The sequence below is a fragment of the Manduca sexta genome, chromosome 26, assembly GCF_014839805.1.
Source record: "Manduca sexta isolate Smith_Timp_Sample1 chromosome 26, JHU_Msex_v1.0, whole genome shotgun sequence".
NCBI lineage: Eukaryota > Metazoa > Arthropoda > Insecta > Lepidoptera > Sphingidae > Manduca > Manduca sexta.
In genome coordinates, this window is record NC_051140.1 from 13807437 (window position 1) to 13833259 (window position 25823).

Consider the following 25823-nt stretch of genomic DNA (forward strand, 5'->3'; position numbering starts at 1 on the left):
AGGTCGCATAGAATAAAAAAGAAAGTTCCACATACTCATTCCATAATATCCGTAACTACTTTTACGGCATTATTCCAACTGGTTGTATATTTAAAAAATATATGTGTGTACCATTTGTGTAAGTCACGTAAAGCATTTGACTCTATAGAATTGTAAAACAGAACGTAGGCCACCGCTACACATTAATCACCGGTTTTCAAACAACCAACGAGCGATTTTGCTGTGACAATTAAATCTATTTGCTACCCCGCTTCGTTTTGCCGCGTATTTTTCACTCTTATAGAAGTGACATCAAGGCTTTCTGCTCAGTATTAAGAATACTCTGGTCGATTGTATAATAGCATGCAAACATCTTACACACTACAACGTGATGAGAATGTTTTTTTTTATAAAAATGCAAATACGTACACTAAAAATATCCTCCTTCACGCCATAGTGTGCTCAAGATGTTTGTTTGCTATTATAAAAGGCTCTTCCCCTAATGTACAGGACCTAGCATAGTTGGCGAAATGTGGGTGGCAAAGCCCCTGCCCACACTTGAAAACAAAAAAGGCGTGATGTTATATTTATAACAAACAGCGCGTCTACTATAGTCTCACCAGTTCAACGTGTGTAAAATATTGATTGCTTTACCGATACCGTTTTAATAGGACTAGTAATCGTCCAGCAGTCGAAATTCGACCGTCGAAATAAATATTTTTGTTAAACATATTATAAATTTATTTTTCTACTCTCTTCGATATGAACTTTAGTTATACTAAATCTCACACTGCTAAGTGCACCCAATGTGCTTGAAAAGGGGCAGAAACACATATTTATTATAGATTGCATATTGAGTATTTACGGACGTCTGCGTTTGCCATTATTGATGACGTGATGAAAACATATTTTTTTATGTAATCATGTTTTAAAAAATACTTTCGCAAGTTCTCATAAAACAATTGTAAAAAAGTTCACCGGTTTTTTTTAATTTATTAGTAGCCAAGAAACAACCTATCAATTTATATGTAATATAAAAACACAAATTTACAATAAATTAATTATAGTAACGAACATATTACTTACTTTATTGTCCATTACTGCAGCATTGTTCATGGTATATTATGATATTGTTCGTATCTATGTATGAATATTATATTTCATATAATATTCATACAACCAATACTGGCAATAAAATTCGTGTTATAAATAGGATTAAGGATGCACGTGTTTCCGTGTTGCCGAGGTAATTGACAAACACTCCATCCTAATCCCCATACAAACCAACGTTTTACAACCTCCTTTGTAATCAGGCAATGTTTGTTTAATTACACAAAACTAATTACAAAGTTCCAGACTTCTCATATGGTTTGGCTGTTTAAAATTTGTTTGGGTTTTAACCGTACGAAATCTATTGATTTCTAACACGTATGATTTGTTAGAAATTTCTTCTACTTCCTTCTAATATCCTGTTGATCCTATTATAAACGCAAAACAAAGAATCCCGCGAACGCCTCACTATTCAATCTAGGTAAAACCATTTTCAATTATCTCATTTGAAATTGTTATTGCCAAAATCCTAACAAAAGGGCTTCGTATTTGAATATTCGGTACATTTCGTTAAGCGCTGAATAGTCCACAGTTTAATGTAACTATGGATTAAAAATCCTATGAAATTATTTCCATATTAATTTAACTTGTTTTATCTTTTTTATAATAAACAAGAGCTGACTTTACAAAGAAATATCACTAGTTCACCTCTTATATTTTGTCAAAGTGCCTATAAATTTTGTAGTGGATCTCTCCTAACATTATGACACGGCCCTAATTAAGAAGTTCTTGACGGTGGCACAATGCATTTCGCATTCAAGATACATTATTATCTAAATGCAGATACCCATACATTTCGCTGACCATACAATATACCTATATTGTTAGTTGTATTAATACGTAGGTCATCTGATACAATATAGAGGTAATCTAAAACTATGCAGATACTCAAACAAGAATCGATAATTTCGTTAGTCAATTAATTTTTTTATCGTTCTTAGAATTTTACAATCGCAATGTACATAATACTTTTTTATTTCTTTAAATAACGCGATGAGCATGCCGTTCAATTGATGGTAAGTGATACGACCGCCCATAAACAGTAGAAACACCTCCAACACCTTGAATTACAAAGTATTGTATTTATATTGATTTAAGGCACTGTGGAGACATTCAACGACTTTTTATCGGAATCGCAACTCTCATTGCGGTAGGAAGCTGCCAATGTATAGTTTTATCACAAATACTAGAAAAACTAATTTGTTCAAAAGTCACTGTACTTTGGCGTACAAATATCACCTAAGTTTTAAACGAAAAGGATTTCGAATTTTTTATAAATATTTTTTGAAATAAATGTACGTAACGAATTAGGTTTTATGAAACATTGATACAAAATTGTCTGTCTCACCATCTAATTGTTTGTTTACCTTAATAAGTACATTTATCTATCAAATAATATCTAAACTAAATATATCAAGACAAATAAAAAGAAAACACATGAGACGGATAAAATCGTAATAATATTTCATAAAAACTATTTCGTTACGTACAATAATTTTGAGCAATACTCATATAATCGTAGTAACTTAATAAACAAATCATTGAGTAGTTCCTACTTGACCGTCTCGTAAAGTAGAACCTACCGCACTGTTAACAGCAATAATCATCGAAAACCCAGCCTATTGAAAATTATTGCAATTGCGCATAAATTAGCGCCGCTCATCGTTTCGATAATAAAGTTTACGTCTGCGCAAGGTGTAAAACGAAATATAAAAATAAAAACAGGCATTTATTTGACCTTTGTAATATTTATTTGAAAGAAGTACGTTTTTGGTGAGATATCTTATATTTTATATGGTACGAGTTGCCTGTATCCAGAAGGATAATCTACAGACAAGGCTGGATAAAAAGCGCTTTACTAGCCAGACAATGTAGGTAAGAAATATTGGATGCTCATAAGATGAGGCTAAAGATGCCTTCAAAGTGTTATGCGGTGATTTGATACTGACTTACATGCTATGTTTATATAAAAAGAATAGGATGAACTGAGATAATATTATATCTGTTTTGATTTTTATGTTTATCATCGAAGATTGTTTGTCTGGTGACATATACCCACTCACGCCTTTTGTCTCTGAAGAGGTGAGCAGAAGCATAACTAATGCACCCACTTTTCGTCATGTGTATTCCCTCCCTCGACGTGATAGAGGGAACCTATCGGATACAAATTCTAGGCTCCGAAAAAACTTAATATCACCTTGCCTGACCCGGAATATGAGCCCGAGAACCCGGCACTGTAATCATTGCGTATAAAACTAAGCATCGAGAATATAAATCAACGAAAATATATTTAATATGTAAATTATACCATGGTACGATGTTTGATGGATAAAATTAATTACTTTTAGTTTCGATTAATCTCCATCGATCATTAATCATAAGCACTATGCTAATAAATAACAGATAATTATCTGAGTGCTTACCCAATTACACAATTTACTTGTATACGTTTTAAATATGCACCACCATCGTTCTTCTACCAAATTAAATATATTATAACTAGAATGTTCTCATTAGACCTAAATTAGGCTAGCAGCATGAGCTAATAAATAAATGGCTTGCCCGCGCTTAACCGTTTCGCCACGGGCTACATGTAATGACCCCACCACAATTACATCTATCTACATATAACCATATAGTAAAGACTGAGTTCACCTTACATGATGCAAACTTGTTTTTAATATTGCTTCGAGAAGTTTACAGATGAATCTTATGTTGAAGGATAATGTGTGTAAGAATTTTTTTTTGCGTTGGATACTTTTCATCAAAGGATTTTTTTTATAAAATTTTCAAAATTAACGATTTTAAAATTAATTCGCTCTCTCGCATATCACCATTTCCATTACTATCTAGTAAATAAAATTAAATATCAATTAAAATATTAAACACGGCAGTTCATGTTTACTAATACGTAGACATTGACGTATATTCTGCCTGCGTAGGCATTGAAAGCTCAAATTTTCGGTCGTTAGACATGATAAAACTGACAAATATTTTTATCAAAATTTTGTTCCTGTAAATTGAGTTGTCGTGAGTAATTTTGGGTTTTATTACGATTAACCACGGCCATAAATCATTGCGATGTCAACGAGCAGTATTCAATTTGGCATGACATTATTGATAGATCGTCCAATCGACGAGACGTGTATTGCCGAAATGAAACATTTATGACTATCGCAGACTGGTCTCGATGACCGACCGAAGCCGATTTTAGGTGAGAATTGATGTTCTATTTTACACTGAGTTAACGCTGTCTTACAATTTGCATTCTATACCAATAAAAATATTGGCACAAGTTGGCCAGAATAAATAATATAAACTTTACTTTAGGAGCGACTTTTTGTTGGATATTTGCCCGAAAGCATTAAATGTAAAATTATTTAATACCAATTTTACGGGTGTCTGCTTTTCTCGTTACAATTAAAACACGAACTAAAACAACTAACAAAACGAATTAATAAATTAGGTGACGATTAAATATGCATCATACTTTTTGGCCACTTAGGCTGTAGCTACTTATTAATTCAATTACAACTGATTGTTTGTAGTGTATCAGTGAAACTTTTAGAATATTCATTGTACTGCGTCCTCTGAATCTCAAGAGAGAGGCAAACTTATTATATTGAGTGCGTCTCACAATTCCTCAAATTCTACCAACAAATTCAGCATTTACTTGATATAATTATTTCTTTATTTGATTTTTTGTTGATATAATGAACATCTTACACTTACTTATTGTCGTCTAAGTATTTAAAGTGTAACATATGCCCCAAGAATGATGCCAGATGGTCTTAAACCAACCTGGAGACAAAGAACTGGTCATAGACACCGGGACAGGACTTTGATGAAATGGACTGACGACCTAGTCCAGGTAGCGGGAAGTAGCTGAATGAGGATTTACCTGGACAAAAAAAAGGCGTGCAATGCAAGAGGCTTACACTTAGCATTGCTTGGATATATAGTCTGAAGAAGATTCGAGGTGTAATAAATTCAGTACCTGATCATTTTAGCATTGTGGTAATAAATGAAATCACGTACTCATTTTTACCTCTCCTAAGTCCTAACAAGGTGCCTATTCAACAAAACCCGGTTTAATTTTCTGATATTTTTATCATATTGTAGTTAAGTGCGAATATGGCGTCTGTCTCAGTAAATTTTTGACTGAAAACGTGATGTTACCGTTGCGAAGGATTCTCTTAAAATAGTAGTAGGTATTAGAGCGTGTAAAATTTAAGTTATTTTGTTCGCAACTTATGCTTTTTTTATTTTACATTTACGGTCCGGGTAACTTATTTCAAGAAAACATATATGTATCATTAACTAACGCGATGTGAAATGAAGCTGAATAATAGCTATAATCATTCATTTCACATTCAAAAATATCGTAATGTATACTGAAACGGTCTAATGATTGACAATTATTACTGCATAGTGCTTTATTTTAATTGGATAACGTAATATCTGGGTATATCATTCCGTGATGCCTAGCTATTAAAACTTTGCTAATTTCAGAAATATGGGCTGCGATATTCTTATGCGAATCAATTATAGATAATTAGAAATTCTTTAAGCATTAGGCGCTGTAAATAATACGTACACAATTTTTTACATACCAACATAATTTTTCGATGAAAGAACTTCATTAAATAGGAAGTAAAAATTTGTACCGTTTTATTAGCGAATATTTAATTGTACTGGGATAAAACCACGCCTTACACTCTAACACAGCTAAGGCTATATTATAATTATTAAGTCTCCCGCATTCAGCTGACCGTACAAAATGATTTGAATTAACCCCCTAATTACATGTCCTACCTAATTTATTACTCACATAACCGCGGGCATAAGAAACACATAATCCATCACGATAAACCCAAAGGACCGGAGTGAATTAAAGTAATTACATACATTAGACCCGTAGGAATTAATGCTCATGTTGAATTCTTGTATTCGTCTATATCGGTTTAGCTGTCTTGCATAGGCGTAGATCATATGTCGTCTTAACCCTAGATTTGTGTATTGCTAACCCTAGAATGTAAGAATTTTTAATACCTACCTAGCCTACCATGATTAAATAGGTAATGTAATGACCTTTATGGTCAAATCTGAATATGAAAGGGCTAATTGTTTGTGTCTGAGGCACAAGTCCTCCTTCAAAATAATTTAAGATACGCCAATGCTGTTTAGTATAACTTTTGAAGAACTCTATAATTCACGAACTCTTATTTTGCGGTTTGTTTCAAAGATATTGCTTTATCGCGGAGAACCGTTAAGAATTAAAAAATTTATAAACTTTGGTACCGCTGCTTTTGTCACGACTTTCAGTTTCAGATACCATAACTTGTGAAGGTTAACGAGATGAATGATGCGAAATTTTTACAATTTAGTAAATTATATAAAATTTGTACTTTACTAAGGATAAAAAATCAAGTTTTGCATAACTCTGTATTATAACAAGATTTACATTATACTTGGGACATTTTGTTGTTGTTACATTATAACTAGCTCTAATAATTATAATTATGTAACAATAACAATAAATTTAAATTCACATTATTCTAAAATCTCATGGTATACATTGAAAAAGTAACACCAGTATTCACTACATAATATAATAATATATAATAGACTGTAGTAGTTTTAGTACGACGTAATTTATTATGCGATTGCAAGAAACTTAAAATCAAACAATGTAGCATTTGTACGAAACTATAGAGTTGGTTTTGGATTGACAAAACAAACTGCATTCTTGAAATAAAAGAAGGTTTATTAGAGGTCGGTGGCTAAGGGAGAAGTTTTTCGAAAGGGAAACCGAGACAAAATGTATTTACTAATTAATTATTTATTTATTAATAATATAATTTATTTTATAGTTCGCTCATATATATTATACAAGGGACGCTGATAGGAATCCGCTTATATAGACCATTCGCCAGTACAAGACGTATCTAACCTAGAGCCATTCTTTATAGATATCGACTTTACTATGACAAGAAATATTTTTAATGTATTTACGCATAATGTAACAGAATAATGGTTTGTTTTAGAACTACAAAGAGTAATTACAATCAGAACCGAACTTTCCTACTAGCATTGTATTACCGATTGCGCGTAACTTAGTCTGGTGGGTAAACTAAGTTAAGAATCAGTTTTGGTTCAACGTACAAAACTTTTTGGGGCCGTAACTTTATAAACTATTCAAAAAGCTACGGCCATCTCGCAACTTGGAAGAGTTCTTTAACTTTATTTTGCAGGGAGATTTGAAAAAGTTTTCTTCTATTTCAACGGTGCGCAGCTTGATAATGGTTTCCACCTAATAGATTATTTCGAAAATAGAAGATTATGCTCGTTTTTAGGGTTCGGTACCTCGAAAGGAAAAACGGAACCCTTATAGGATCATGTTGTTTTCCGTCCGTCCGTCCGTCCGTCTGTCAAGACCCTTTATCTCAGGAACGCATAGAGGTATTACGCTGAAACTTATATCAAATACTCAGGTGTACTGTCCCTTAGAGCTGTGAAAATCAAACTTCAAAGCATACACAATCAATAGATACAGCCGTTTATGTCGCATTTTTTCGAAACTCGCAAGGGAATCAAAACCTACAGGGTACTTCCCGTGAACTCAGAATCTTGAAATTTGGTACGAAGCCACGTCTTATAGTACAGATAAAGGAAAAATTCCGAATACCTTAAATTTTTAGACGTATGTCTTTAATTTATGCTCCTCCAACTTTCCATATTGTAATGTTATGGATTTCAGTTTTGCAATAAAAATACCGTAACTATGACTCGATTGTCGTGATGGGTGAACTTTTACTTATATAGCTACAGGTTTGTACGGAACCCTCAGTGCGCGAGTCCGACTCGCACTTGGCCGGTTTTTTTTATTTTTATGCAACGGACATAAGAATGAGTCACTTGTTTTATGTTAAATGACACGACCGCTCATATACATTAACAATACTACCACTACTACTGCCTACACTTCACTTTTATGCAGGATCGGCTCACAATTTTAAAGTGAAGTTTTAAGTTTAAAAAATGTATGAAGAATAAAACCGCTCTAGATGTTTCTGTCCAGCAAATAGTATTCGAAACACTAAGTATGGTTGTACTTTTACCCAAACATTTCTTTCTGCAATCCATGTACGTTTGAAGTAGTCTTAGAAGGCATCAGTACTACCCAAAACTACACAAATACCTTTTATCCTCCAAGGGGTAAGCAAAGTCGTTACTAGTGCACCCAATTTTGTCATGCGTATTCCACCATAACGTCAATGGTAAGGGACAAGCTGTGTCGGATCCAAAACTCTAAATCATAAAATTCGTCATCATTAGAAATATGACCAAGAAAATATAATGGAAATATATTGGTATTGACGTTGCCAATGTTAGTTACTGATGTCAGTACGTACTAGGTATATCGTTCGCCATCTATCGTGTTTTCTATTCGACCTCAAAATCTGGGTTGCGATATTTAAATAATGCCAAACGGCTTGTCGCATTAGATGCAAACGACATTTGTCTTTTGAGGTTCCTTTGGAAAAAATTGGAACCCTTGATAAAACCTTAATGATATCAGTTTTTTGAATCCATGCTTAATATAAATGCGACATATTAAGATGTGACTCTTTTTTGCCCAATAATTATACTTCCCAGTATCCGTTAAACCATAATACAAAAGTTATCTGGTACTGCTGCTTAGTGGAAGAAATAACCAGAACATAGCTAGAACGACTCTCGTGCTAATATGATGAGATATACCACCTACTAAGTCTGTAGTTATTGATTTAAGTAATTGTAATACTGATTATTAATCTAATGTATCGTAAGTACAACTATTTTCGCCTATACGATGAATAAAGTATTTTATTTCAACCTAAACATATTTCAAAGCCCGAGTACAGAACCCGCAGTACTCAGATCTAGCCGCGCTTGGCTTTTTTATTATGCAGTATTGTCTATTAGAAGTCCGTGTTTCGACGACGTACAAGCGAACGAGTTGACAAATGCCACGTGCGATGACGTGCTTTATTTTTCCAACTTGACAAACATTTATTTCGACAAAGAGAGAATTTTCTTGTATAGTCTTCAAGATGCACAAATAGTTTTTCGATATCGTCGCTATGCTTGATGAAAAAACGTATTAACATTTATTTATGACATTAAATTTAATTCAACATTATCATTTATTAAATCAAATAAAATTAAAAACCTCAAACTAAACAAAGGTAAAAAAGAACAATTAAATAAAATGCAATTTTATTCATTTTCATTTCACTTAATAAAATACCTCAAAGTTCCGCTACAAGTAGAAAATCAATGAGGCGACTTTAGTGAACAAATGCACCAGTATGAATGTTTTATTAAAACTTCATAACACCAATATTATTCTCATATAATTCTATTCACGGCCGTCGGGCTCACGTTTAATTCCCCTATTACCACAATGTAATTAGACCCATGTACATTTTTAATATCAATTAATATATAAGGGTTAACGAACTGAAACTAGGTCAGTAGGGTGTTTAGTTATGGCTTATCATATTTATTTTAAGATAACATTAAAAATATACAAATAAACAAGAAAACTTTAATTTTGAACTATTTTGGTCATAATATATGGGAAATATTAATTCTTTACCTCCACTATCTAATATATAGAAATGTTAGGTTTGAAAGTTGAAGTTCTAAACTCTTGAACCAAATAGTAATTTCGTATTTATGTATAGCACTTTCTAAATCTAAGAAACTTCTCAAAGTTTAAGTGTACTTAAGTCTAAGAGCGAGAAATACCTTGAAACTACTAATCGCTTCACGACCCATAGATATTACTAAGCCATTATACTTGTTCCTGCAAACCATCTGGCACTAATATCGCTGGTACAAGCAACGTGATCTAATGTAGTTATATTTGTCTTCATTCGTCGCTCCATTTGCAATTCGACGAGGTGACACGCCCGAATTAAACGCATTGTACTGTTAATCGTCAATTTTCTCTTTTGTTTATAAGTGGACAGTGATTTAAGTATTATCATTTATATTCACTTAATGGTCTTTATATTGTCGTCTCGTTGCACTACTTTAGAGGCAGCGTAATTGGAATGTAGACCGCGAGGTCTACAGTTTGAATTCCAGGACAGCCAAAACTTTATGTAGGTTTTATAACTCTATCTTTTTATGATTAGATCTACCATGAGGCGTTGACATTGGGCACAGAATCAGACATAAAACTAATTCAAATGTGTTTTTCAATACGTTTGAACAATATTGCGCTGAATTAATATTTACGAGAGATAAGACTAGATAGGAAGATGAAGATTCAATGAGCTAAATATTGCATAATAAATAAACTTAAAACCACCAATAATTAAGTCGCTGTAAGAAAAGATAAGTGACTTAAAAACCTATTGCCATCCACAATAATGTAACGTCTTGACACTTTATCATCTTCGTTGAATAATTCATGAAGAGAGGCGCTGCATCATAACCGTGAAGACACCTATTTTCACGTCGAAATTTCAACTCGCGGAACACATGATCTCGGTAATTTTAAGATAATTTTGTTTTCATGCAAACCTCATTATGGGGCCTTGGGAAAAAATATATATTTTCAGGATATTATATTATGTATTTATATATTGAATACCCTAGTTTTTGAAATCTCTTCGATTAATATTTTTAACAACGATTAACCATCTCAGTGCTATTCTGTATTAGTATTTTGTCCGCATCTAAGTCTCTAGTATTTTGTTTACGTAAAGATGAAAATATAAAACGCCAAACTAAAATTGGTTAACGAGAATTATAATTATCAGTGTCTTTATGAAAATTTCTTAATAAATTTTAATGGACTATGTAACATAAACGTACATACTATTGAATACGCAAGCTTTTTTGGATGAAAACTTTATCGCACACTTCAAAGTTGTAAAATAAACCACGCACAGTCGTGTTCAGTGAGGAAAAAGGATGCAGGAATGCGTGCCGCGAGGCGGGGTTAACCCCAAACTTTTCATTCTGTTTGGTTTTACAATTTCACTGGATCGAGACGTCACGCATGAAAACGTGGGGAAGTTAGGGTTATACTAACATTTGCCTGCGTAGTTCTCGTGAAAGTATCAATTTGCTTTTCATGTTGTACGACGCTCTATTTTACGATAGAATAAAGTGAAAACTGCTGAAGATGCCCTATCTCAAAATAGATATATAAGCACTAGAAACTAAATAATTACGACTAATGCAACATTGTTTTAACTTAAGCGAGTAGAGTTCAGGTCGTTAAACAAGATCGATTTCCAATAACAATCACCTCGATCGGTACATATATCTTCGAGTTAGAACAAGTAATTAGCATACAAATACTCAAGCAGAAGTTGTAAGTCGCGAAGAATGTAAAGTCTTTAATTAACCTCCAGGCGACGGCGTACCGACAGACTTCACCGAACTTTCTCTACAACCAATACATTTTTCATGTAACTTACTTGATGCCTATAGTATTATATTATGTGTAATAAAACTGAGAGTAATAGAAAGACAACGCTCAGATATTAAATAGTATATTGATATTTTGTATTTAATTGTAATAAGTTTCATATGGTATAAATAATAGGTACTAATGAAACATTTTTTACTTCGAAAATCACTTAGCACTGACTCTCTGAGAGAACGTACCTACGTTTTAAATATGAAATTCATATAAAATATGGCATACAACTTTTCTTTAATAAACTTTTTTAGAATTCCCTTCTTGCTTAAAGTTCAAAATTGTAAAGATTTGTGGCAATTCGTAGATTAAGTAAATTACATTGCAATAAACACATTAGTCATAGATATTTATATTTATTTATATATATTTATTTGTATTTATTATACAAATATTTCATACCATTTAATTTAGTCTAATTAAACACAAAAACGATAGTGAAATTTTAATTACCAAAAATAATATATTACTTCTGTAGAAGCAAAAAATATTATCTTATATACAGCAAAAATAATATAAAATGATAATCACTGACAAATAAATATTTATTAGATGAATTACTTAATTATATTTTCAATTGATTGTGTTCTGTGCTATGCCTTTTGTGAGATAAAAAAAAATTGCATATATTTACAGGGTTTTTAATATATGTACATTTTTGTTCCAGTGTCTGACTTCACAAGTCAATTATCACAACTGTATGAACGACACTCGTCAGAGCTCCAGGTCCTCATAGCTAACTTCAGAAAACGCAACAGTGAACTCAGGAAAGAAAGGTAAGTAGATTCTTCCAAACGTGGACATTTTGCTACCAAGAAGCAGTGTGGGTGCACTGTTATATTCAGATTTGAAGGACATTGTAACCATCGTATCTACTGGGTATTGGGTACATAGCATCTTATGTCTCAAGGTAACGAACGTAGTGGAGTGCTACGCAGTACTTTAGGATTCAAAGTTCAGTATAGTGTTGCTACTGTTTGCGTTCCTATCTCTTACCAGCACGCGAGTGGTATTCTCGCTCGTCCTTCTATAAAAAAAAAGCAGAGGAAAATAATACGTATTTGTAAATTGATTTGAGAAGGCATACTATTCCTAGAATATACCCTGTTCCTTGTACTATAAAATAGAGATCTTCAGTTTAATCCTAGAAAAAAATCTTACTCGGAATTGATAATCAATAAAGTATATATACTAAAATTCAAATGGATTTTGTTTGTACTATAACATATTATTAAGGCATTTTGCCTGACGAACGAGACTAGTATAAATTTGAACCGCAATAATTCGGAGAAATTCGACAAAGGAGTTTTAGGAAACCTATGAATCCACAAAGCTTTCTATTTGATATAAATTCATGTATTTTGGATCGGGATTTATATGCCAAAATTAACAATTTTATACACATTATGAATTATAATATAAATAATATGTATGAAATTACTGAGAATTGTGGTGAATGTTTTGAAGACCTTGCTTACACATGAGTCGCCGTCTTCTGTTGATCCCAGATAAATAAATAATAGATACAAAGCTCAGGTACTAAGATAACAAAACTACTGATGGCCCACATAATTTTAAAATCGTTTCAAGAAATGGTGGGTCTTGTTAGGAACCGGGCTTTCTTTGGTCACACTACGTTATTATGAAACGAAATTAACTTGGAATAGTTATATCTATAAGTTATATAATATAAGTCACCAACACTTTGCATACGCGTGCGGTTACTAACAGCTCTCGGCGTCTGTTAATTTGACGCCTGCGGTACATACATCTACTGGAAGTCAATATAACACCTATGTACCTTGCCTTTACCTTACGAACTTACATGCGCCACTTACTCGCTACGTCAACAAACAACTAAACCGAGTAAAGCGTAAGTGAAATAAAAACTCACAATACATTAACCAAACAAACAAAAACCGCCTTTTAATATAAGAGTTATTAAAATACCTATATGGTGTAATAACATTAACTTCATATAATATAGAAATCGACAGCTAGGAGTCGAATAGGGTCGTACTGTTTTATTAAATTTTTTGCAGTAATTTTATACCCCTCTAAAAAAAATGTGATAATATAATGAATGAACACATTTGCGTTATACGGACAATTGATATACGGAGTAATATATATTCAAATAGGTTTTATATCAGTTTATTCTGGTTAACCAACTGAATATTATCTTTGCACTTTAATTAGTTGTACGTTTATTATAATTACCTAAAACAGGTTCAATTTATTTCTGATTATGGTTTTTTTTTTAACAAGACATACGTTCAAGCCTCATAAGGGTCAGCTTATACAAACACACCGGGCGTTCGGGGAGCGCAATTGCTCGCAACTATTGGAAATGAAGTGACCATGCTGGGAACCACTAACGGGTTACGAACCTGGGCTCAGGACGGCCACTGAGAGGGGATGGAACATCAACTATTAGGGATGAGCGTTCCATTACCGTATTCGTTAGCACGCAGGCTGGAGCTATTAGAAAGGTCGGGGGGACGGGGTAGGCGACGATGTCTTCGGCGGCCAGGACGAAACTACGGTCTTGTAGAGTGTGAGAGTTTCAGGAACTCGTTTTTATGACGAATATTCAGTGATACCGTCCTCTAGGTTTGCGAGAACTGAACGCGGGCATCTCCATTAAGCGCAGTCGAATGGAGATTATGGATTATATATTTCTTATGCAGGTGCACACAATTGCGCAAAGCAAGGATGACGAACGTGTCATGAATAGCGTCCACACTCCAAATACATTCGCAGAAACTTGATGGCTTATGTTACCAACTACCGGCATTTTTTTGGGGATCTGCCGTGTTTATCACCGGGGTACTCTGCTAACGGTGTACAAACGATCCCCCGGCTTAGCAACCACGGCAGTCCCTATTAGGATTTGGTGGGCGCTACCGTTATCGCTGAGGATGCCAGCAGACGGTACGCTGGCGACCCACAGCTATCCGGTCACTGGGCCCGGGAGGAAGAAGGGTGGGGACAGGGGACGGAAGAGAGGATAGGGAGGGAAAATATTCGCGAACCATTGTCGCGAACTGTGTGCCTAGGGTCGCGGCAAACATGCTCCCGTGCCGTGCCCGTTCATGGGCATGCATTTGGTGTGGAGAACAAGCCCACAAGAATTGCCTCGGTGGGGGTACAGCCGCCATGAGCCTACGACTATGAGAGTAAAGGCACTCTACCGTCATTTCCTCTTACGATATAGTAAACTGTCAATCAAACATTCTCAATATAAACTGTACCTAACTGAAACAAATTATACGTTATATAATTTCAGCTAACTTAAAATGAATGTCGAGAAGACATTTAACCGCTCGGTAGAAGCATGACACAAAAACACGTTTGTGTACATTGTGTACGTTTGTGTGCATATTATACAATATAGTAAGAATATAACTGCCTTTATGCCTATATAACAATTTGTCACTATAGCTCCTTTCAAAAAGATTAACACCTTACTTAAATAGAAAGTAGTTGACACAATATGTTTTCAACGGCAACTATGATTAGTATTGGAAGTAATTATATTCAAATGTGACTTCAGGGCTCCTGGTGCTAAAAACACATTTAAAATTCATACGAGCCACGCCTTGGGTGTCATAGGAATAAATGGTGTACCTCGTCTCCGTTTTACACCTATTTGTACCAAAGTTACATTTTTGATCGAACAATTACAAATGTTTTGACTATAGAATAGCCTCCATTCCATTGACTTTTACGAGGTTCAATGGTGTTTTTCGTCCACTACAAAACTTTTATGTGCCCTCTTCTACTTTTGCGTCTACAAGCTGCCGGAACAAACGGAATTCTTCATGAATATGCAACCGTCCCTTGCGGAACATTTTGATGAGTCGCTGTTTTTCTCAGTTTTCCGCTGCAGGTATTATGATTGTATAAGTATATTCAGAGACTTTGAAATTTATAAGTATTAATAAATAATTATAACTAGCTTAACAAATTTTAATTTTAATTTTAATACACAAATACCAAAGAATTCATGTTCTTTGATTATCGTAGCTAAATTATAATCAGCCACTTTAAATTATATGATTAATGTTTAAAGATGAGAATAAAAAAAACATACATTCATTTATTGTGATGTGAATTGTAACAAATAATGAAAATTATATATTTCTGTAAATACAAGTTATGGTTTACGCGAATGATTTTTTCCATATTGCAATGTAATGCTCCGCACCTTTCGTAAATGGTTCTCGTAAAAAGTAATGTACCCAAGACCGATAGCATTAGCAAGTAATAAATGAATCCCTTATCTAAAAAGTAAGGACTAAACGGCAAATATATCACTGTTACATCATTTCTACAGCTTTTGGCAAAACGTGAAATTTAGAATTACTTAAAAAATGGGTGGCTTCAAAGAAAATAATTGTTATTAACTACCAACTTTTTACTTACATTTTGTTAAACATTTAACATTCCTCTATTTTACACTAAACGGTATATATTTTAGTCAATAGATCTTTTTAGACATTACGGTCTATCCTTACTTTTAAATTATAAAAATATACGCAAAAAGCAATAAAGATATGACAGACTTAAGAAACAGAAACTTCAAAAACCATATCGCAAAAGGGCTCCCAACGTGTGGCTAATCCTGTGTTACTTATTAATTGTTTTTATAGTTCATTACGTGCATATGACCTTAAGTATAATTTGTTTTACTTTGATATTTCAAACCTGGTTCGGGAAGCAAAAAATACACCTAGTTAATAAATTCTCGTAAAAACTAGGGCTATGTAATTTGTATTTATTTGAGATGAAAATCGAATGAAAATAACAAGCTTGGTCTTTTACACACCTTTCATTAATTAGAAAGATATAATTAACTTTATAACTTGATTGAAGTAATGTTTTCATTTAGTTGAAACCATACAAACTAAGCAATTGCGTGGCAAATGTTTTATAAATCTTATTTGACACAATGGAACATATAATTCAAAGAGAAACGATTAAACACTAATATTAAAACGAACTAAACAGCTCGCGAAAACGCAAACAAATCTTTATGTTAAATACGCCCATTTGTATTGTTTGTAACTAGAATAAATAAAGTACTTAATCGTAGAGCATTTATTTATTTAGACTAGTTGGGTCATCAACGTTTTTATTGCAAACGTTTAATTCTTGTTTATAATACATACTATATTATGCATATGCATAGACCTCAATCGTTTGTATAAATATATGAATCCAAACAGGTTCATAAGCTGAGAAAACAATTCAATAATATTAATATGTAATAGACAATACGTATAGTCACGTACGTACACGGGCGTGTATATTCTTACGCCTAAATACATTTCGCTTCAATAAGTCGAAGTAATAAGCTTATCCCTCGTTGTCGTGTCAACGCATCTGCGTTTCTATCATTTCCATTGGCTGTTCATGTTAGTTTTTTCCAAACATATATATACGATAACGTAATCATGTGAATCAGTCATTTTTTGTGTTGATTTATATGGGCACTACACTTTATCGTTATTGAATGCCAAAAAATATGTAGTGATTAAAATAGGTAATGTAAAGTTATACTGTACCTATAATAGTAAATACTACCTTAATAATGGAACAATTTATTTACGAGATGGTAACTGAACGAAAAAATTAAATGCTATTTCTTTTATGCGCCAATTCGTGTTTTTTTTTAATATATTATTTGTTACCAAAAAAAAACTTAATATTAATACGTTTTTTCTACAGGTCTAAATTGCATAAAATAACATCCTGTTGTTACCATTGCTCTAAAAACACAATATTTTTTACGGTAATTATCGTTTCATACAAATTACTTCCTACCAAATATTTCTAGAGAAAAAAACTAACGGGCTTACTCGTAAAGAAAATTGCCTTAAGGCGATACCTCAAGGTCCATTTTCATACATTTTGTTTCGGCTTTAATCTGGGTAACTAAACAAGTATTGGCAAGTAAAGAATTTAAATTCACGTCTAGTTAGTGATTAGTTCTCGCAGTTGAAAGAAAAATGTAAAAATAATTAATAATCATGGATATTTCTGCCTTTAAAATTTCGTCATATTAAATTTTGACCTTGAGGTATCGCCTTAAAATAATGAAATCGGTAAATAATTATATTCTAACAAAATTCAATTTATTGGCTAGTACAGAACTGTTAGATATTTCCTTTTGGCATATCGAAGTAGCTGTGCAGCACTAATTACATCAAAGCATTTCGTTCTCCCTATAATACGATTACTCATTGAATCTTCCACCCGCATTGGGCAGCTTGGTGCTGGACCAGCTCGTACCGCGTCGATCAACGGACACGAAATATATAATATATTGCCTGGCTCCGTCAGTGTGAAAAAGTTTTTCAGGGACAAAAGTACCCAATAGCAATCAGACGTAATGTAATTTCCTATAAGTGGAAAAAAAACAATACCGGTTTTGTAGCTCCCGAAATTAGCGCGTTCAAACAAACAAACAAGTTGGTCAGCTTTACGTATTAGTATAGATTATCTACTTCGAAATATTGATTACTTAAAAAGATATAAGCCTACGCCATTATCTGGGTATCGTCATCATTAAGATTTTCAAACGCACCTATAAATAGCGGCCTGCAACGTATTCCTATGACCCCAAAATTAAATTGAATATAATAAAATTGTTTTTCGTTGATCTTGTGTCGCATAAACACGGATGTAATAAAAACGAAATCCTCATATAAAACAATAATACCCAAAAAAAAATATACAAATACTTTCACGGCCAGTGCAATTTAAATAATATGTTACATCAATATAGACAGTAAAATATATTACAATGTTTTTGTAAGATACTTTTATGAATGGCAATAAATTTGTATTAGACGATAAAATTGAAACTTCTCATATCAACATAATGCATATGATAAATCCAAACCTAAGAACGAAATCCAAACGCCATTAAGCTTTTAACTGCTCAATTAAGGTGACACAGAAAGCTCAGTTCTCGTGGGAATACAATAAACTCGTTTCACCAATTTTCCTGGTACAAAGATAGAATTGTAAAATTAACTTTGTTATATTCAATTCTTGTCTTTAAGCGAATGTTCTTGAGATACTTATCCTCTTTGTCCTGAGCTTGAGTATCATGCAGTCACATTACATTCTCAAAGTTGCATCGTTGATGTTTTTCATTCTTTTTTCACAAGCACTTTATCAATCTGTCAGAGCTAAAAACATATTTGAAAATGTTCTTGCATTTGTATAATGTAATAAATATTTGAAAAGGAACATTCGTAAGCAAGAAAAGTTGCGCTGTAAAAGTTACGAGTGACGAAACCTTTGCTTACGCATATCTCTTGCCCGCAATAACAATAGGTTACGTCGTCCCCAAGCTATTTTATATTAGCAACTCCCTCTTGTATCTTTTTTGAGTGTAATTTCGCATTTCTTTACCATTATGTAGTTTATGGTACTATTCTTAGCTTTTACTAGCAATAATTCTTTAGAACACCATAATAAATTCTAATAAATATATCGGACATAGTAATATGTGTGTTTCTGCTTTTACATAGAAATATAATATGTTTGTATGTGAAATATCTTAACATTTTCGTTTTTTCTCTGAGTGAACTATAAACTTTACTAGAACAAATCGTCAATATTGTTTTAACTTTCAACTAGATTAATGCTCTATATACACGCAAGGGGTCGTCGGCTCGTCAAGGCTTCTTTGACGTCGACAATATCAGGTGTCAATTGTCATTCTGTTCATTTAAAATGTAAGGGGCAATATTTCACCCTAACATGACGCCATTCGGGTTAATATGTATTGTATAAAGCGCTGTTCCATACTACCGAGTTGGTTCGAGGTGGTGTTGCATGGAAATGTTTGTAGTAAGTAATTTGGTAATTGAAATAAGTTTTCAATTTACTACCCAGATTAAGATGCTACCTTATTGAAATAATTCTGTGCTAAACAAGAAATTCCATTGGCCATAGAGTTTTCTAGAAGCGCAACGGGTGAATCGTCAGTAACTGTTCTTAAATAATGAATCGAGCCAGTCACGGTCGTAACCCTGAATGGCTGTGTGGCAACTAACAAAAGCTTTACAAGTATATTTCCCCACTGAATAATCTATTAGTTATGTCAAAGAATAACAGAACACGTGAGTGCTTATAGTTTAATAGGTGAAGTGGAATCAAACAAAACAAATGGTTTTATGTCTGAAAGTTACGGCTCGCATGATCGCAGTGGGAGTCGTAAATACATAGACAAACAATGTCTTGTAAATAAACAATACCGCTCGAAGCGAGAACAAATTTAGATCCCTGTAATCAATTATAGAGATAAATAATAACTTTGAACATATTATTTTTCATCTTACCTAAAAATAATTTATTTAAAATAAACCAGAGTTTATTGTAGGTGTTCGGCATTAACAACGCCTTCAAAACGTGGGCAGAAAGACGGCTCTTAAATGTTAAAAATAAAACTTTTATCACAAATTCGCTAATTATATTGTCTCGCCCGTATCATCAAACGTTTCAGTATAATACAAAAGTTATTTATAAACATTTATACACAAATAGCTCTGCTTACTTAAAAATGTCTATCTTTAAATAATATGAATAATGGTTGACTTGACATTGACGACATAACTATCTATTATCAAAGAATATTGATAATAGATAGTTATGGTGCTATCAATTCAACAGCACCCATACAGGTGAATATAAATACACACGGAAGCGGTACTATGAATCCACACTAAAGCAGGCCATACTCTAGGCGTTTGTTATCCCTTAGGGCATTACTAACCTTATTAGTCAACAACGGGTGCCAACAGGCATGATACTTTTAAATTCATGCCTGGGTCAAATATTCCGTTCTTGGAAACTAAAGAAGAAATTTGAATCCATCCACATAGTTTTTAAAGTGATCGAATGAAATTGAAAGCATTTTGATGAAGCACACATTAAACAGACTCCGAAGTTAATTAAACTGTCAGCCGAAAACATCGGCATTAATTCCAATTGAAGCCTGTATTTACAAGATAATTTAAACGTAAAAGATTAATGCAATCAATTTTACATCATAATTTTATTTTATTTTTATTATATTTTACCCGCGTCACTACACGTGGGTCTTTCCCCGAAATAAAAGTAATCAAATCAAAATATAGCCTTTGTGGCTCAGGGACAGTGTGGGCTGTATAGCTATCTATTAGCGAATGAACGTTCAAAGTCAGCACTGCTTTTCTAGAGATTACCCCTACATAGAGACAAATAATAGATAATAATATTTCTAATATTTTATACCTATCTCTGGGTTTTATTAAAAATAATATACCCAGAGATAGGTATAGGTTATAATTATTGTAAGTACAAGAAACAAAAAAATACGAAACATTATCAAGCTGTATTGATTGAATACCGACTTGGTTCTTGCTTATCAAACATCGTGCCTCTCTAATCCGTTTCCCTAAGTAGTTAAGTCTTGTAAGCGAGTTTAATTACGATTTTTTATTGTGATTTAGTATATTATAACGACATATTATTTTCGTCATAGCAATCAATAATTGATCGTATTCCAATAATATTTATTAGCCTTGGATATATTATAACCAATGGTGTATATTACTATACAAGTTGTTTTCAATTGGTCTATGTTTTTCGAGCATAGAAATATTTCTGCGTTTAAATTATAAATTCATATTTTTCCAGTCATCAAAAACACGGTAACTCGAGTAAACGAATAAACACCATCGCGGCCTTTACGTTCTTTTATTGTACGATTTGTCCGGACTTGCATTGATGTCCGTTTAATCTCACCACTTTATCGGGAATTTTCCGAGTGTTACCCGAAGCAATTGCCACTTAACCTTTGCAACTCAATAGAAACCGCTACTTTAGTGGGGTACACCAATGAAGTGACTGGCTTAACGCTTAAGACACTGATCTCAAAAGATTTATTGAACCCATTTCTTTGTTTTATCCCCGCAGTTTACATTGTAAATCTCGTTATTTAGATTTCATTTGTTGTGTTTATAGAATTGGACATGTGTTTATAAAAACAGATGTTATAATAGTTCGCTCTGCAACATTAACTATGTGAGCAGTTCATTTGTCAACTCTTGACAAGCCTTTATAGAGCTTTACTGAACATAACACATAAACCACTTGAATGTTGCAAAAAAGATAGGATTAAATGGATTTAGACAGACACGAGAACGATTTCAATTTACGATACTACGATGGTAATTTATACCGAGTTTACCATAATATTGTTTTACTAAATCTGTTATTGTATACAATTTGCCCAAATCCTATGCTTTTTGATCTACAAATAGATATATAATGTACGGATATTTTGTTTACAAGTATGGTATGGTTTTTATTAATACACAATTTTCGTTATTTTTCGAAATATAGCAAAATACTCTGCTTTATAGGGCTCTCTTATGATCATTAAATCGACGCACATTGAGTTCCTCTTTAGGCCTGCTTCAGTTAGATACTCTATCGTGATACGCCATGTATACGTTATTTAGATATTGAAATCAGTAATTGAGCACTAGATATGCGGCTTATTTTTATTCATCCTAAAAAAATATTCGCCAAAAAATATCAAATGAAAATATGCTTTTATTTTGTTTAAAGTTTGAGTATCTATATTCTAGTCTTAATTTAATTTTAATTTTACTTATACAGACGAATAACTCGTATTTTGAGCGTTTAGGTCCATTTTTCGTATTTTCACGAGCACACCATCCCGAATCTGACGATGTCAATCAACTTTGCTGTAAATTGACGTTTTAATTTGCGGAGGATTCACCGTAAAAAACTTCGTGTGGGAAAACTTGACAAAATTTCATAAATTTTACATCAAAATAATCTATGTAAACGTTGTTTTTACATGTAAATTCCATCAATATTATTCATATCTAAAATACACAAACATACCTTGTCCAATAAACAAACCACATATGCATTTCTTGACGAACAGAGTAGTAAGAGCGTGGAACAACCTCCCACAAGATATTGCAGCAGACAATGTGAACTAGTTTAAGAATTAACTTGATAAATATTTTGCTGGGAAGTGAAATCGGAATCAATAATTACAGGATACAGGCATATCAGTTAAATAAACTGCCTGGCTGATAACAAATAATAATAATAAATAAATATATTTGGATCTATTTTTTTAATATTTTGAAAATAAAATGAGAGAATCCCACCCAAAAAGATATCTTGGGAGAATATGAAAAAACTATATCGACTAGGTTAGCACTACTATCTCCCACAAATGAACTTCAAATGACAGCTCGTTGATGCGATTCATACAATGAGTGATATTGCTGGATGTTCAAACAAGTCACCCTTCCCTTGTCTGTATTACTTGCCTCTAAAGCCGACATCACGTCCATAATACCTTTGCTATTATGTAATTACCATATAAAATAGATGACTAAAGCATAATTATTATATATTTATTACATATATATATTATAATATTTATCTTATGTATTTATTTATCGATGTGTATATACGTATATTTATTAATTATTATTTGATTCCTGATTATTTTGTTTTTGTTCTTATCTTCCTCTTATGCACCTACCTTGATTATCTCTGCACCACCTTAAGGTTGACTGGTAGAGAATGCCTATGTCATTAAGTCCGCCTGTATACTTTTGTATATAAAGTGCTAAATAAATAAATAATTTAAACAAAAACATTGCGACTGTTGTTAAATACTTAGTTATTCCCTTTTATGATTTTAATAGTCTTACATGATCATTTTGTTGCGGCCGATTGGTAATACAATCGCAACACAAAACGCTCCAAGAGTAACAACTAAGAGACCATGCAGAATCGTTGAGACTGTAAATAGAAATGATATTTCTTGGACATATTTCTTTGGTGAATATGCAAAGGCTACATTTGACTTGCTCTTCTTTTGATCTTTTGAACATTTATAACGTAAAAAATCTTGATTTTTCTGGATGGAAAGTAAATGTGACCCGTCTCGTTTGCTTTAGCAAGCTTTACCTTCGCAAATATTCAATTACGGAACAGAATGTTGGTTTAATTTTTCACCTTTCCCAACACCCACTTAATTCAATTTTAATACAGTTTTGCCACCTTTTTCCTGACAAATATTTAGGCATTAAAGATTATCTCTGTCAATCACAATTGACGGAGCAATTTCATGAATATATTTTTCAAAATGTTACGATGAAATTGCAAGTATATAAAATAGTCGTTATACATATTTTAATACATTGTCAAGACGTTCTTAAAGTCTGTAAAATAAACCTCGTAATTACAGAAACGATTCTCTGCCTGTTACGAGCTAGTTAACAACTGTTTGTGTGTTTCTGAAAGGTTTCCTAAGGGTTATAGCTCAAGAGGCATCGTGTTATGTTCTTTGTTCCATTAATACCATATTATGAAATTAAACATTCACTATTTAAACATAATATACCTGTGTGGTAAATAATTAAGTATAAAGATATTTTTTGATATTTAAATATTAGTCTTACCTCGTCAGTAATTTAATTACGTCTCTCATAATAAAAAGTGTTTTATCTTATGTTCTATAACGTCATTTCACGTAGTAACAAAACACTGACATATAATTAATAATATTCATTCAGCAAACGCCGCGGCAAATCTGTTTCCTTCTAACTCTACCCACTAATTTAAATCAACAAATTGTAGCTTTGTTATAAACTGAACATGATACATATTATATTTATATACTTATAATTACTTAGTACACGTGTAAAATGAAACCCTACATCTCTTCCACTAATACAAAATAATAAACGGAACGAAATCTTACCTAAAGATTAAAATTGAAACTGTGGCAAAATATAACAATAGATTTATACTTTTGTATGTTTTACAAAGGTACGAAGGCGCGCGACATCATGTAAATTTCAACACAATAAGCGCTACCTAAAAGCCCCGGATCATAAAAACGTAAAAATCATGTCGCAAAACATCGCGTCGCTTATTTTTAGAGGGAAATGTACAATAATTGTTTCCACATATCACAATTTTCTTATTGTTTCACATTCTGCAATTGTATTACGTTCAATACATAATTAACTTGTGGAATTATACCTTTCCGCGAGGTTAATCTGTTGTATTAACGACGTTTTAATTTCATCGTTGAATGGATACGAATTATTCATTAATTTACCGTAATATAAAAACGTTGAAGTACATAATCCATTATTTACTTTCTGGACTTCATTTATAAGAATTTTATTCAATGCCAAATACTACGAGTTACTGTATTATATTTAAGATTTTACTTATTTTTTTTAAAAGTGCAGACGTTGGTGGAATCCAAAAATTAATATTACTTTCTTAAAACGGAATATTTATACCTAAATTAATCTGCACAATAGGTAACATATTTTTTGTATCAAAATGTAAGGCACGAGACCACAATTCCAATCCTCTTGGTGTGCATTTATTTGTGCCGTGTTTCTCTTTTTTACAAGTAAAACTAGTATTATAAAACTAAAAATAAACTTGGTAAAATTAAAATAACAAAGCAATATACTATTAACATTCTAGTGCATTTAACCATTTCAAAGCAAAACGACACAACCCAATTATAGTGGACGGATCTGAATAGCTCTCTTTCTGTTTACTAATGATACAACTTCAAAGTTCACCCATTAAAAATAATTAGAAAATTCAATTCTTAAATAAATATGGGCCAAGTCTATTGATTATAGCTGTATTTAGGTTTTAAAAACTTAATTACGTTTGAACATTAGCAATTCTAACAAAACTAAGTGCTCTACAAGTCTTGCAACCTAATAACTGAAAAGGTTTATTGTCGTGTGGTAAATTCAAACGTAGAGTAGTCACTGACTTACATCGTACATTATGTATGAGGCCAAAGCTTGAATTCAGTACAGTCGCGTTACCTGTGATTCTTAGTCCTTTCTCTACCACCGAGTATTTAACATAACAATCGCTTTCGCATGACGGAACATGCATATTTTATATATGACACAATACATTTCTTGTATTATTACAGTTGAATGTCATAATCCAGCCTTTTAATACATCAAGTATGAATCGCACAATTCGATAAACAATTCTTACTTTCCTTTAGGTAATGCCAAATATATGCAATTAATTAAGTTCTTAGTCTCCATTTTACAATGTCTCCTGTCTTATTATTATCACAATTTTAAATGGGCCTAAGGCAAGAAGTGCAAAAATATTAATTTTAGTTTCCCTT

The 25823-nt window shown here is 32.7% G+C and overlaps 1 non-coding gene across 1 annotated transcript in view; it reads left to right on the forward strand.

Annotated features, from left to right (window-relative positions):
- LOC115441055 overlaps positions 1–25823 on the forward strand; it is a 149012-nt gene that overhangs the window by 54524 nt on the left and 68665 nt on the right. Inside the window, exon 4 of the transcript XR_005113069.1 lies at positions 12243–12351. This is a non-coding gene — a transcript (uncharacterized LOC115441055). The remainder of the gene's footprint in view (positions 1–12242; positions 12352–25823) is intronic.